Source organism: Anolis carolinensis, chromosome 2 (genome assembly GCF_035594765.1).
Source record: "Anolis carolinensis isolate JA03-04 chromosome 2, rAnoCar3.1.pri, whole genome shotgun sequence".
Taxonomy (NCBI): Eukaryota; Metazoa; Chordata; class Lepidosauria; order Squamata; family Dactyloidae; genus Anolis; species Anolis carolinensis.
In genome coordinates this window covers 245,843,342-245,857,363 of record NC_085842.1, presented here as the reverse complement: position 1 = coordinate 245,857,363, position 14,022 = coordinate 245,843,342, and the positions used below count along the sequence as shown (strand labels likewise).

The window sequence follows — 14,022 nt, the reverse complement described above, 5'->3', positions numbered from 1 at the left end:
GCCATTTTCCCACCTAAATAATGTAGTATGCTAATATTGAGGGACTAATTCATCCCCCATTAACATAGTAAGGTACAGGAGAAGAGATCATTCTTTGACATTATGAAATAATTTCTGTTTTCATTCACCAGGCTATTCACCCAATAAAAGGTGTGCCAGGTGCACCTGAACAGTGCTTCAAACAGAAAACCCATCTTCTATCACCCTCTTGCCAGCAGACATCTGTTTGTTACGTATTCTTGTCAAAGAGTCCAGATAAACCCAGAACTGTGACATGTAGGTGCAGGAAAGGAGATGTGTCACACATCAGTTTGGATGTCTTCTCTGACTTGACATCCACCAGTTCTGTTACACAATAAATCTAATAATTCCCATCTAGCATGATCAATAGCCAGAGATAAAGGAATTCCCACTTAACCAAATGAACAATATTGGCAGGGGGCTGGCTCAGGTTTTCATTTCTAAGTTCAAAGGCTGAAAATCAGACAGTTCTAAAGTGAATTTGGTATTTTTCTATATTCAATCATATTTCTTCCCTGAGCTTAATTTCCATGCAATAATATTCATCCGAATTCTGGAAAACAAACAATAAATTATGTCCAACTCAATGTCTTCAAAATCACCACAAGTTCACAAAAGCAATAATTCCTTTAAATAATTAATACTCATGAACTCACTTTTCTTTGCATTTCCAAAGAAACCATAGCAATCTGGATTGTTGTATCCCTAGGGATGAAGGAAGGACCTCATTTGAAGTACAGTCAGCCCTCTATATCCATAGATTCTGCATCCATGGATTCAACCACCCATGGTCTATTGCCTCCTTCCAAAAACATATGCAAAAAGCATACTTTGATTTTACTATTTTGTTTAATGGGGACCATTTTACTACACTATTGTATATAATGGAACTTGGGCACCCATTGATTTTAGTATCCACGGAAGGTCCACAAACCAAACCCCAGCTAGGAGTAAGGAGCCACTGTAGAGTAAATGGCAATGCTTCAAGCATTACTATTCAAACAGTGGATAATCTAATTATCAAACAAGTTATTTCTTGGTACTTTTAATGTCTAGAAAGTAACTAGATAAATTACTGCTTATTAACTCATTACTGTCATTGTTACTCCTGTGTTATAGAGATAGAAAGAATATGTGCCAATGTAGTGATACCTGAGTTAAGAGTTTAATTCATTCAATGACTGTGCTCTTAACTCAAATCACTCTTATCTCAAAGCAAATTTACCATTGAAATGCTATTACTCTATTCCAGCCTCTCAGCCCCCACATTATGTTACATGTTTTTAAATAAGAAAATGCACTTTATAAGTAACAAATAATGTATATAGAGGTACATTCACATGGAACAATAAAAAAGAAAGAAAGATCAACTTTAAAATGATAGAAGCACAACGTTCTGGCACAATGGTAGAAGCACAAAGCACAAAGTGAAGAGATAGAAGCATCATTTTCTTTATACTGTACACATTCCAGCCTGCCTCCCTCTCTTGCTCTCTCTTCCTCTCTCTCCTCATGAAGCCACACATACTAGGAATAAAAACCACACAAAATTAACTAGCCCAAAGTTCCTCAAAGTAGACAAAAGCAAGCACACAGCAATCTCCCAAAGTGGACAAGAGCAAAGCAGACAGCAATCTCCCAAAGCGGACAAGAGCACGAGGTATGGAGGCTGCTCCCTTGAAACCCTAAAGCCCTGTACTTTCATGCTAGCACCCCTTCTCACACTAGCTCTTAATTCAAAATGCTACTCATATACCAAAGTGAAATCCAGACCGAGCGATGGCTCTTAACTCAAGATGCTATTAAGTTGGGATGCTCTCAAGTCAAGGTTTCACTGTATTTGAAAAAGGGTCATAACCCAAAATTCTCAATTGTTGGAAAACACTTTTGAGAAAAGAGATGGATTAGAACCTGCAGAGCTTTAGAATTGTTTTGTGTGTGTGTGTGTGTGTGGGGGGGGGGGGGGGTCTTGTTGTTTTGAGTGGTAAACAGCATTTTATCTGTAGAAAGTAACATTTTTGTGCAGAAAATAATTTTCCTGCACAGAAATGGGCATTTTCTGTGTTAAAAATAACATTTATGCAGAGGACAAGACAAGGAAGGGATTTTGCCACTGCTGTTATACTGCTGAATAGCTCTTACAGTCAGGAAGTTCTTCCTAATGTTCAGGTGGAATCTCCTTTCCTGTAATTTGAACCCATTGCTCCAAGTCCTAGTCTCCAGGGCAGCAGAAAACAAGCCTGCTCCCTCTTCCTTATGACAGTATTTTAAATATTTGAACATGTGGATAATGTCTCCTCTTAGCCTTCTCTGTCTGCAGGCCAAACATATCTAGCTCTTTAAGACCCTCCTCATAAGGCATGCTCTCCAAACCATTGATCATTTTAGTTGCCCTTCTCTGAACACCTTCCAGCTTATCAATATCACTCTTGAATTGTAGTGCCCAGAATTGGGCACACTATTCCAGGTGAGGTCTGACCAAAGCTCAAGGAAACTTTTGATGTAAATCCATGATAGCAAAAGCATTCAGAAGTCTATTGTTGACATGTGATTAAATTGTCAGCAACATTAAGAACAATTTAAAACACATAGCACATATAAAGAGATTAAAATTAAAAGCACTTAAAGCTGTACAGCACTATATTAAAAAGCCCTTGCTTTAGCAATCGTCTTTAATTTAAATACTGTATAACTTTAACATGACATAGTATAACGTTAAAGTGAGTGTTTTCTTTATTTGATGCAAGAATGAAAATAAAGTAGTCAAGGTTATACTTGACTATGTAGTATAATCAAGAATAGAATGAACTGAATATTGAAATGTATAATCCTTTCCCAGCTGCATCGTAGTCATAAGCAATGAACCATTGGTGTCAACATGTGCAAGGAATGTTTGCTTAGTTTTAATATCCCATTCATTTACATAATGAGAACAGTTACTTATTTCATCTAAAGAAACATGTTTCTTGTTCACTGTATTTATTTTATAATTCTCATTTTAGGTTTATTCATTCTTTTTATCCTCCTTTAACAATTAACATTATTTCCAGCTGGGAGGAATACTTGTTTTAGCAGCACCTTCTGGTGGCTGCCATATCCCCATGTCAGAGGGATGGGCTGGTGGAATAGTCACCCACATATGTGAATTAGAAAAAAAATGTATAACTTATTTTTTAGAAAGTAAATACCATAATTACTCAAGTTTAGTGCTTACATTTTGGCTAAATTACATTGCCCAAATTGAGGTGCTCATTAGATGTGATGGCATGTTAGAATCACATGGATAAACCCATCTGTATGAAAAGACTCAGAGGAACCTTGAACACTTGAAGCCAACCAGGAGGTATTGGGAGCACAGTGAGGGTGTTCCTGGTAACAGCAGCAGCCTCAGGGCTCAGTAGCACCTGGAGAAGGATGAGGAGCATCCAGCTGATGACCCAGTTATTCCTGCTGCTTAGCTGTGGATCCAGACTCCTGGGTAGGTCTTGGGATCCTCCCCCTGCACCCCACCTCTGTCCCATGCAGATCACAATTATGGTTCCCCTCCATTAGGCCTTCAAAACCATCAGCACCCCCATTAGTTTTGAAGGCCTTGTGAATGAGGCCAGTTGGGAACCATGTGCAGCCTTGGTCTGACGGAGGGAATGGCTTCCCAAATGGCCTCATTCATGCTGCCTACCTCCTTGATGTGTTATGCCTGCACTGTTGGGTGCTGGGGTTGTGCATGGATCCATTTGAAGAAATGGTCTTCAGCTGGTTTGGCTGATTTGGTTGTCCATAACAGCAAGGACTCCACCGCCATCTTTTTTCATTTGAAATAGACCACATGGCTACCAATCGCAGCTACTTTCAGTTTCTATTTGGGAACATGAGAAACTCGGTCACTGGTCAATGACCATATTAAAGTGAACTTGACTTGACAAGAAGCTCGAAGAGGCTGCCACATGCTTGCATAGGGTTTCCCTGCAAGCTATATCTGTTGAGCCAATCAGAATAGAAGAAAGCTGTGATGTGTCTCACCCAAACTTACCCAAGCTGGGTCTATAGAAAAAGGGCAAGTGCTTCCATTTTGCAGTTGTGTCCTGGCTCTAGAAAGAAGCATTGTGCTTCAGAAGATTGTGCTTCAGTCTGCTTGCCGCTCACATCTTTAGTTTTTGTCTTGGCTTTGCCTTCTTCTAGCATTTTGGTTTCAAAACATTAGCAGAAGCAAATCTATTTCTTTGAATCTAATTTTATTATTTGATTTTCCTTTATTTCCTTTGTTTTCTTGATCCTTTATTTAGTGGGACTGGCAGTTGGAAAGTGTGTGTGTTTGAGGACTCAGGAGAAAGAGCATCTCTTGGATGGGTGAGTATTCTTCTTTAAAAATATTAGGGTGGCTCTGAGCCTTGACTCACCCTCTTTAGCTTTGCTCCTCACCTTATATTTTTTCTCCTCTCTCCCCTCCTTCAGAAAATACTTTTAAAATATTATTATTATTAATAAGAATTTCAAACAGCAAAGCCTCCATCTCAGAAAAACCACTACCTACTACCAGTACAGTACCCACCTACCTAAGTACCTACTACCAATACAAATACTACCAATATCTTTCCTTTGCAAATATCACTAAGTTCTCTCTGTTGCTTGATTTAATAAATATATATATCTCTTATTTATTTATTTACATCATTTATATTCCGCCCTTCTCACCCCGAAGGGGACTCACATTACACATATTAGGCAAACATTCAATGCCTTTTTAAGACAGGACAAAGACAAACAAACATAGCTCCGAGCGGGCCTCGAACTTATGACCTCCTGGTCAGTGACTCATTGCTCTCCCGTCTGCGCCACAGCCCCGGGCTCTTGGCTCTTCATTTCTTCTATTTATTACATTTCATTTCATTTGGCTGGTGCTTAAATATAATATTAGGCTTGGCTTTTATTGAAGCTTTGCCTAGAAGAAAATACTTTCAAAAGATTATTATTATTAAGAATAGTACCAGCAAATGTTACCAGCCTGGGAAGCACCCACCCCCCATTGCTGCCAATAGCTGGATTTTCCCGTGTTTTTTGGCTGCAGACCCAAAATGGTTCTTGGATGCTGGCCATTTTTGGGAGGCTCACAAAAACAGATCTGTGGGTCCGCTGAAATTTGGATACCGAAAACTGATTGTGGTTCAGCTGAACTGCACAACTCTGTTGGGTGCATTACATTTGAGGGTAAATCCATTTTTTGTAATGTGTGCACCTTCAAAATTGAAGTGCACATTAAAATCATGGTGCATTATACTCAAGTAAATATGGTATAGCCAAGTATCTTTTGATTTCCTATTTTAACAAAAGCACTGCAGATAGCAGTATTTCCCTTCCACTTATTCACTATGTCCCAAGAAATATGCAGAATGCAAGATGTGTATCATTGGAAAATGTCTACAAAAACCCTTCAGCCAAACATTTCAAATAATGCACAAGATGAAAATGAGTGGAGTGTGAAACAGTAAATGAAAATGAACACATTTGGTAAACCAAATCTATTAAGAAAAAAGTGGTAATTCTACACAAAGCAGACAACAATGCAAGTGGTATTAGGATAAAAAGTGAAACTGAGACAGAGACCATCCATATTATTATTATTACTATTACTATCATTGTTATTATTATTATTATTATTATTATTATTATTATTATTATTATTATTATTATTATTATTATTATTATTATGACACAGCAAACAAGGTAGATATGCTGGATTTCATATCACAAAATCACAAGTCGAACACTTCCCAAGTGTCTAGGACTGTGTGATGTATTTTCGGATGATGCGTGCAGATCCCAGCAGGGTGGCCTTTTGCAGTTGGCAGATCATAATTTTGTCAATGTCTATTGTTTCCAAATGCCGGCTGAGATCTTTTGGCACGGCACCCAATGTGCCCATCACCACCAGGACCACCTGCACTGGTTTCTGCCAGAGTCTTTGAAGTTCAATCTTGAGGTCCTTATAGTGGCTGAGTTTTTCCTGTTGTTTTTCGTCAATGCAACTGTCACCTGGGATGGCGACATCAATGATCCAAACCTTTTTCTTTTCCACAACTGTGATGTCTGGTGTGTTGTGTTCCAGAACTTTGTCAGTCTGGATTCGGAAGTCCCACAGTATCTTTGCGTGCTCATTTTCCAATACTTTTACAGGTTTATGATCCCACCAGTTCTTTGCTGCTTGAGGCATAAGTTCCAATGAATCATTTGGGCCACATAGTTGTGCCTCTGTTTGTAGTCTGTCTGTGCGATTTTCTTACAGCAGCTGAGGATATGATCAATGGTTTCGTCGGTTTCCCTTGCACAGTCCGCATTTTGGGTCATCAGCTGATTTTTCGATCTTGGCCTTAATTGCATTTGTTCTGATGGCTTGCTCCTGGGCTGCAAGGATCAGGCCTTCTGTCTCCTTCTTCAGGGTCCCATTTGTGAGCCATAGCCAGGTCTTCTCCTTATCAGCTTTTCCTTCAATTTTGTCAAGGATCTTTCCATGCAATGTTTTGTTGTGCCAGCTGTCAGCTCTAGTTTGTAGTGTGGCTTTCTTGTACTGGTTTTTTGTCTGCTGTGCTTTGAGGAGTTTCTGATTTTTGACTTCAATCAAAGCAGGTTCTTCACTTTGCTTTACATATTCTGCCAGGGCATGTTCTTCTTCTTTGACTGATTGTTTTACTTGTAAGAGTCCTCTGCCCCCTGATCTTCTAGGCAGATATAGCCGGTCAACATCACTGTGAGGGTGCAGAGAATGATGAATGGTCATGAGTTTTCTTGTTTTTCTGTCCAAATTGTCCAGTTCCATCTGTGTCCAGTTTATGATACCAGCAGTATATCTTATGACAGGTATGGCCCAGGTGTTTATGGCCTTGATGGTGTTGCCTCCATTGAGCTTGCTTTTGAGAATTTTTCTGACCCTTTGTGTGTATTCTTTACTGATCACAGTCTTCACATGTTCATGCTTGATGTTGTCCAGCTGTAATATGCCCAGATATTTATAGGCCTCTGGCTGGTGACACTTTATCGTTTGGCCATTAGGCATATTTATGCCCTCACTTTCAGTGATTTTTCCCTTCTTCAATGCTACTGTCGAACATTTGTCCAAGCCAAACTCCATGCTGATATCAGTGCTAAAAATTCGGACAGTGTTAGTCAGAGACTGGATTTCAGTACATGTACATCAGATGCGAAATTTTGTGAGAATTCTTAGATGTTTGATAGCCGAGATTTGTTTTTTGTAAGATTGTTGACAGAGGGATCATGGCAATAATGAAAAGCAGAGGGGACAATGAGTCTCCCTGGAAAATTCCTCTCCTGATGTTGACAAGTCCATAGCTTTCATTTCCAACAAACAGTTCAGTTTTCCAGTGCTCCATCATGTTTTCAATGAAGGTGCCAACGTTTTTACTAATTCCAATGGCGTCCAGGCACTTGATGATCCAGCTGTGTGGGAGTGAGTCAAAGGCCTTTTTGTAGTCAATCCACGTCATGTTGTTGTTGTTGTTATTATTATTATTATTATTATTATTATTATTATTATTATTATTATTATTACCTCGTAGTTTTGCACTCCCTCTCTTTCTATCTCTCTCTATTTTTATTCATAGCTAAGGAACTATTACTGAGCACACATTTACACTGTAGAATTAATGTAGTTTGACACCACTGTAACTGCCATGGCTCCATCCTGTGGAATCATTGGATTTATAGTTGTTGTGTCACTGGAGCTCACTAACAGAGAAGCATAAATATCTCATAAAACTACAAATCCCAAAATTCTATAGCATTGAGCCATTGTAGTTAATGTGGTTTCAAACTGCTGTAATCCTGTTGTGTGTATATAGCTCAAGAGATTTTCTTTTCACGTCTTCCTCTTTCAGGGGCAATCAGTGGATCTCTCATTGCAATGGCAACAGATCCACTCCTGATTTTACATTTTGGAGCTGCTCTTACATGTAAGGGAGTATTATTGGTGCTGAATATTTGAATGGATAGAGTTCCAGTCTTAGAAAAACACTCAAACAACCTGGAACATCTGCAGAAAAAGCTAAAATAACATCAAAGGTGGCAGATCTGCATGGCAGGGGGTTGGACTGAATGGCCCCCTCTAGTCTCTTCCAACTCTATGATTCTATACCCAATTCTAATCATACTATCATGCAACCTATGGGATTCTGTGCAAAAATTTTTTTGCCAGCGATCAAAACCTTTCAAAGATAAAATTAACTCTGCTTGTTCTCAGTACTTACTCAGTATTAGCTTCACCTCTTGACTACGAATCAAGAAACCTTCCCATATGCTAGTGAAGCACTCTTTTGAGAAAAACAGGCCAACAAAGCCACATTTTAGGACATGACTGATGTATTAGTATATCTATACATAATCATGAAATAACCACTTGGGACAACAGATTTCTTCAATATGGTGCTTTTCCAATTGTTTATGTAGAAGAAGCAGATATAATGCCTTCCCTCCATCCTCACTGCCATTGTCCTGGCCTTGGGTGGAGAGAAAAAGAGGCAGGAACAGCTCCTCATTTCTAGATCCAGAATCAGATGGAATGCCTTCCCTCTACCTCAGCTACCACTGTCCTGGCCTTGGAGGGAAGGAAGAAGAGGCAGTAACAGCTCCATTATGCCTAGACCCAGAAGCAGATGAGTGACACTCCATTCATCCAACTGCAACTGTCCTGGCCGAGGGAGAGAGAAGGAGGAAGGTACAGATCCATCATGCTTAGGCCCAGAAAGAGATGAAATGCCTTTTCTCCATCTCAGCTGCCACTACCCTGGCCATGAAGAAAGCGATGAAGAGGCAGGAATAGCTCCAATATGCCTAGGTCCAAAATAAAATGAAATACCTTTCCTCCATTCCAGCTTCTACTGTCCTGGCAGTGTATCCTGGATTTAACCCCTCCTCCCCACTATTGTGTTTCATTTTTATAAAAAAAGAATGAACAAATAAATGAAAATAATAATAATAATAATAATAATAATAATAATAATAATAATAATAATAATAATATACAATGCACTGCAAAACAAGGTCCAATTTTATGACCTAGGAAGCACGTGAATGAGGACTGCTAACCTCTCTTCTCCCCCATTGTTCCATCGTATTTTGCTTGCCCATAACTTCCCTTAGGTCACTTCACTTATCCCACAGATGGAATTTAATATCAGAAGTGAATCAGCCTGAAGAAAGAAATGATGGGTGGTGGAGCTGGAAGAAACCCAAGCGGAAACTGATTCCCAGGTTTGGTGATGTAACAGATTCACATTTATTTGTCCCTTTCACTTTTTAAAATCAGTACCCCTTACTTTTTCTGTGATTGGGAGATTTAAAAAGACTGGTAGTCAGTCTGAGCTGCTTGCTACATTAAATGAAGTGCACTAGATGCAGAAATTCCCTGGAGAGGTTTTGTTTTGTCACAATAAAGTATGTTAAGCTCCTCTGATCAGAGTCAAATCCCTTGGTATGACTTGTTTGCTTTTCTTCCTCCTTGGGATAGTAACTTCCCCACAATAAACAGTACTCTTTCTAATGATCCAACAGCCATTAGCTGACCCACATCATCAAGGAACAGTCTTAGTTTATGCTTGGAAGTCCAAATATTACAAACACTGAAGAGAATCCATGAGAAAGAACTGAACTCCTGCCACTTTCCTACAAAAGTAGAAGGATGACGTAAGGGCCTGGAGGTTTTTCTCTTCCTGCCTGTCATAATTTATTTCTTCCTCCTTGCCACTTGCTGGGATGACTAGGAATAAAAGAAGAAAAAAACCATTGATACTAGCATGTTCCCAAAGCAATAATTACATTTATTTGTTTGTGTCTCTCTTTCTAAAGCATTTATGGAAAATAGAGAAAAAAAACAATTATATTACTAATGTGTTGAATGGGCAACACCATTTAGTGTAAACAAAGGACTTTATCACATGAACTCGCTATTCCAGACTAATACTGGATACATACTAGATTGAACACCTTTGATATCACACCTCTCTTCAATTGTGCAATTGCACCAGTTTGCCAGTTCATAGCCCAGCTATCATACTTCCACAAACCTTTGTAATCCTGCCTTCCCACAAAGTCATACAATTGTACAATTCCAGCTTTTAAGAACAAAAAATGATAAAAAATAACTGTAAAATATAAAAATATAAAAAATATAAAAATATAAAAAGGATAACAGCAAGCTTGGGAATAGTGAGCAGGTTTGGGGAGGGGAGGAGAGAAGAAGATAATCCTCCCCCCAATATCACTTCGCTGCTGGCATGCTGACACAGAAGTGGAAGGGACCCATCACACTAAGATACATGGCAGTAATGTTGTAGGATAGGGAGCTATATAGCTAGAGATGGGAGAATCATGGGGAGGAGGCAAACTAACAGCAGGATGCGCACAGCCTTGTATAATAGAGACCATCACCCAAAGTGTTGGTTCAATTGCAATGCTGGTTGCATTCCCCGAGTGATAAAGTCCTAAAAAGAGCAAAATAATTCTCTCTGTAGGCCTTAACAAATTGGGAGCACTTTCTGGCATTTCTAAGTTGTCAATAAAGCTATTTCTACTTCTGCACTGTAGAATAAATGCATTTTAAAATCACTTTAACTGTCATAGCTCAATGTTATGGAAACACGAGAGCTGTAATTTTGGTAAGGTCTTCAGCATTCTGTGCAAAATAGTACTGGTTTATCACTAAATCACAAGATCTTGGATGTTGCTGCCAGGTCCTAGTACTGGTTCCACTTAGGAACTGATCCAACTGTCTTGACTGGCTCAGGGCAGTTAGCTTAACCCAGGAGAAAGCAGGCTTTACCTTGGGTTAACCTGGACCAGCCCAATGCAGCATTAAGCCACTATGGGACTGATCTACTCACTGACTAAAGTGGTCAGTGTAGATGTGCCCTGAGTCAACTTCACTCAACAAGAAATTATTTATTAATATGGCATGCTCTGAATAGCATCAGCAAAAAAGAAGGAGGGGGGAAGATAGGTTCCTCCTCCAAGAAGCATGTACCCAAAAGCCTCAGGGGAGAAATGGGACTGTCTTTCTGTTACATTCCCCTTAGATGTGTGAGGAAGTATTAGTAATCATTTCGGCTTCATCCACAGGAGGGCTACTTTCTCAGTCATCTAATTCCAGTCAAAATCCCATATATAAGTTCAATAGTCTCTTCTCCAGACTGTTAAAATGCTGTTTTCAGGCTTAGTTGAAGGATCAGCTTTCTAATATGCACCACTGCTAATAGTCAGCAATATAACCAAGTCTAAAGAGAAACTATCAGGGACGGTACTTGGCCTGCAGAGTGCCCCTCTGTGGCCAATTGGAGAACAATGCTCACTCATCCCAGGGAATAATATCTCTGGAAAGATCTAGACATTAATGGCATAGACAATAAAAATGTCCACATTTTTTCTGATCTATTCCGTCCTTGTTCCCACACCCTTTTCACTGGCTCTGGTTTGAACCATAATTTGGTCACTCCAGTCTTCTTTAAATTCATCACAAGATCGACAAGCTTCCTAATATCTACCTTCTACAGTGTACATTATAAAAAATTCCTGGAAGCAAAAGGGAAATCAGATTTCCTCTTTTTTCTCTCTTTCTCTTTTGATTTTTTTTTTGGTATAACAATACATAGGAAATTAAAACATTCTTTCTCTTGCTGGAATTGGCAGGCAAGCAGACAGCATTTTTCTTGGTCTGGAACAGGGTTGTCAATACTAGTTAAAATATTCTCTCTCTCTCTCTCTCTCTCTCTCTCTCTCTTCAATTGCTACTGCTTCTGCCTGTCTCCTTACAAAGATTATGCTTATGCTTAGTAAATGAAGAAAAGAATTAGTGATGCTCCCCTCATTTCCTGTCTTCCCACAGATGGTGATAAATTCAAATTCAGACTCCATTAAACCTGAGTAGAGAAACCCAGCAGGTGGCTACGCTAATGGAAAATCCTGGCTTTGGAATAATGGGAATTACAACCGACAGCTCTTCTACACCACAAAAAAGATGATGTATTCCTATTGACAGTGCTGCTTTTGAGTCCAGAAGGCTGATCTGATAGTTCAAGGCTGGCACGAGGGAGGCTAAAAGGCCCATGGGTATTTTTCCTTGGCCACACCACTGTAATTTTTGTCATCAGAACCTTCCATTATAATTCATTGTACAAATCTCATAGAAGTTGGAGAGAGTGGGGGTAAAAACTCGCTTCATTTGGCCTTCAGGCATACATTTGTTCTTTTTTCCCTTGGTTTAAAGGACAAATAAAGGTTGACACACAACAGCATTTCCAGCCACTGCTGTATTTTTAATGCTGACATTCCTAGCCAAGTGCTTTTTGTGTTTCCAGACAAGCCCATCTGAGAGAGTTTGTGTTAAAAAGATGCATAGATTGCCCTGAAGGGGTAATGCCTGATGTTGTACTATAATTTGCCAGAATATTGCATTTGTGTGAATTTTTTAACTGATGTTTTTAAAAATGTATAGTATTTCATCATAACAGGGATGCTGTCCAATTGCTTCAGTAAAGACATGAGAATTTAACCTATAAATGCACTGTCTTCTTTATTTTGGCAATACATTTTGATAACTAAAAATGAATAAGTAAAATGTGTGTTACCTATATTATTCACTTTACTCCATTTTTATAAATGCCTTCCAACAATATCACTTTAACATGAATGTTATTATTAATAATTTTGTAGAACTAAAGACCAAAGATAAAATTATACAATGGAGCATGAGCATGGAAATGCCAAGTAAAATGTCCACCTATCAAATATTAAGATAATGAGAAACTGATAATAAATATGAGAACGTGGTGGGATGGTTTTAAATCGCAGCTTTTTATTCTTTCAAAACTTTCCTATTAACAAAATTAAATATAAAAATGGTGTCAATGTAGTTTTTTTTATTCCTGAGCAACATGAAAATATGCATCATTTGCATGGCATAAATGTGTCTGAAAACTGTAAAAACATTAATTTAAATAAATACAAAATGTTTGATATTAGAGAATTTAAGTATCTTTATTCAGATAGAGTTTCATTACATTGGATGCAGATGGATACTTTTACATTTCAATCTTTGAATAATATGTCAGAGTATACACAAAGAAATATCTCTATTTTGAAAGAGATTTTAGAAAGAAAGAAAGAAAAAGGATAATGACTTTTCAGTGAACCTTAGCACTTTTCTTTCTTTTTTGGGAGGAATACACACTTTCAGATTCACATATTCAATTTTATATACTTGGCAATTGTCAAATTTTATCTGGCATAGAGGTTGTTATTCTCAACTTACTGCAAATACCAGTATTTTATCTTGGGTCTGTTTTTTAAAAAACTGTTTTATGTGGCAAACTGGCTAAAATTCTTCACGAATACAAAATGTTCCCACTGTTCAGATTCCTCTCACAATATTTCCCACTGTTCTACTCAAATCATTACCTTATAAATGTTTCCATTTGTGCTGAATATGAAAAATGGCTATGGAAATGTAAGCTAGAGATGTTCAAGTGTTCAAGTTCACTTTATTACAGTAAATGACCAGCCCATAAGAGGAACCCAATCCCACACAAACACATCAGGTCTAAGGGTCAGGAAATTTAAAACTTTAAAACTTTAAAACTTCAAAATGTCAAAACTTTAAAACTTTAAAATTTTAAAACCTCAAAATCTTAAAATAGGTGCATTGCCAGGACATCAAGACAATATTCAGGATTATATCAAAACCCAACACAATTAGTGGAATTCAAAGAATGGGGGTCTAAAGGGGGGAATTGGGTGCTCATGAGGCACAGGGAAGGGAAGTCCAATAAAACAGAGGAGACAGCAACATCCATACTATAATCAAAATACTGTAATCCCAATTTCCTGCTAGTTCAAATCTTGACTTGTACTAGCTTGTGCTATTAGTCATCAACTGCTGTATTTTAATCACTGCTGAGCAGAACTTGGCGATATTATAAGTTATAGCCGGGTTCATATCTGAAA

The 14,022-nt window shown here is 38.4% G+C and overlaps 1 long non-coding RNA gene across 2 annotated transcripts in view; it reads left to right on the top strand.

Moving 5' to 3' along the window:
• The window catches only part of LOC107982374 (uncharacterized), a 46,981-nt gene extending 33,946 nt beyond the window's left edge, over nucleotides 1-13,035 (top strand). The window contains exons 2-4 of one of the 2 annotated variants that reach the window (XR_010003410.1): nucleotides 4,305-4,368; nucleotides 9,169-9,279; nucleotides 11,906-13,035. This is a non-coding gene — a long non-coding RNA (uncharacterized LOC107982374). Of the gene's footprint in view, nucleotides 1-274; nucleotides 4,369-9,168; nucleotides 9,280-11,905 lie in introns of those variants that run through there. The other variant, XR_001729884.2, reaches the window with a different exon arrangement.
• The last annotated feature ends 987 nt before the right edge of the window (nucleotides 13,036-14,022 follow it).